Source organism: Pogona vitticeps, chromosome 2, assembly GCF_051106095.1.
Source record: "Pogona vitticeps strain Pit_001003342236 chromosome 2, PviZW2.1, whole genome shotgun sequence".
Lineage (NCBI taxonomy): Eukaryota > Metazoa > Chordata > Lepidosauria > Squamata > Agamidae > Pogona > Pogona vitticeps.
Genome location: NC_135784.1, coordinates 159,243,151 through 159,245,156, shown reverse-complemented (window position 1 = coordinate 159,245,156; position 2,006 = coordinate 159,243,151).

Here is a 2,006-nt window from a genome sequence, read left to right as displayed (position 1 = left end):
ACCAGTCGTTTATTTCGGGGAGGGTGGAGCAACAAAGGTCCCAAGGAACAAACCAGGTTCCCAACGGGACTGCTCCTCTTCTCTTCCCTTCCCACTTTTCTTTTCCTCCTCCTCCTCCTCCTTCCTTCGCCCTCTGCTCGGGGGGGGGGGTCCAGGAGGGCCCGTAAGACGGATCGGCGGCTTTCGCTCGCGGGCCGCCCTCGGCCTCTTGCCTGCCGGCCCCTGGCGCGCCCTCCTGGCCCCGCCGCCCGGCTGGCTCCTCCCTGGGGGTCTCCCCGCCCGCCCCGCATCTCCGCCACGCTCCCCTGGCTCGAGGGGCTTCGACTGCGCCCAGCCGAGCGGGGCCGGGAGGGGGACACGCTCGCCCGGGAGATTCGCTGACCCGAGGGCGCGCAGGGGGCTCGGCCCTCCGCGGCCAGGGAGGCGAGGAACCCCGGAGGCTGCCCCGAAGCCCCCGCACCCCCTTCCCGCGTGCCTTCACCGGCGACCCGATGGCTGCTCCTCTCCCCCCCCCCGGTCCCCCGGCCAATTCTGTGCCGCCGCCGCCGCCGCCGCCGTTCCGGGGCTGGCCTTTGGCAAACCACAACCCCGCACGTGGCCGGCTCGCTGGCTGGCCGAGAGCCGTCCTTCCGGACCCGCTGCTCGCTCGCTCGCTCGCCCCGCACCCCTCCGGCCCCGGAGCCCCCCTCCGGCCAGCGAGGCGGCCGGTCACTCGGGAGGGGGAAAGCGGCGGCGGCGGCGGCGGCGGCACTCGCCCTCGGGCGGGCCAAGCAAGCCAGGAGGCGCGGCGCACGAACGCCACAGGGCAGCCGGCCGAGGATGATGGAGAGGGTGACAGCTGCAACGCCGGGGCCGGGGAGAGAGAAAGGCAGGCAGGCAGGCAGGCAGGAGGAAAACTGCTTGCTTGGCAGGCGGGGGGTGGGTGGGGGTGGGTTGGGGGGAGGGAAGGCGCCTCCTTTTATTGCGACCCCCCCCGCGCTCCTTTCCCTTTCCCTTTTTTTTTGCAGCGGGGCGCGCGCCTCTCGAAGGCGGCGGAGGAGGGGGGGAAAGAGCCCTTCCAGGACTGTCAGAGCGACCCATAGCCGGCGCGAACGCGAGAGCGAGAGCCAAGAGAGAGCTAGAAACGGTCAGATCGATCGGGGATTGAGACCGCGCGGGGCACTTAGAAACTGTCAAGTAGCCCGGCGGCGAGAGGGAGAAGGCGACGCGCGCTCGGGGGGGACCTCGGCACGGCGGAAAAGGGGCTCCGAGGCGGGCTCCAGTCGGTGGCCAGCGTGCCTCCCCAAGCGCAAGGTGGATCGGAACCGGGGTGGGGGCGGGAAGAGCAGAGCAGAGCAGGGCAGAGTCGCCGGAACGCCGCTCCTCTCTCTCTCTCTCTCTCTCTCTCTCCCTCCCTCCCTCCAGTGTTACTTAAAGGGCAATCTCTTCCCTAACCCATCGCAGCCTTGATCAGCCCTTGATTCGCCTTCCTGCCGAATCCCGGAGGGATGCGAGTCCTCGAGGCTCCCGGTTTTATTGGCCACAAACGCCCCCTCCCCCCCCCCGGGCGAGTCAAAGAGCCCCCAATCTGTCACGAGAAGGTAACAAGAGGGCGGGGGGCGGGGGTGGGGGAAAGAGGACTTTGTGTCTTTAAGGGGCTGTCAGCTTCCTCCTCTCCCCGCCCCCGCCCCCACCCCCCGACGCCTCGGGGAGCCCCCCTCCCCTCCCTCCCCTCCTTTCAAAGCGAGCTGCCAGCGTTTAAAAGGTTTGACACCGAGAGGAGCGAGGCTGGAATGTTGCGCGGGGACACCCGAGGAGCGCCGCGAACTCCTCGCGCTGCCTCGCTCGCGTTCCCCCTTTGGTGACAGCCCTTTTGCCAGGAGATCTTTTGTTGCCTCCGCAGCCAATCAAGGCTTTTTACGACACAGTTCAGTTGGGATATAAAAGGAGAGTCCTTCTTTCTTCGCCCCCCCTCCTTCCCCCAACCAGCAAGTCACCCACCGTCGCCAGCCCCTAAGAACTTAACA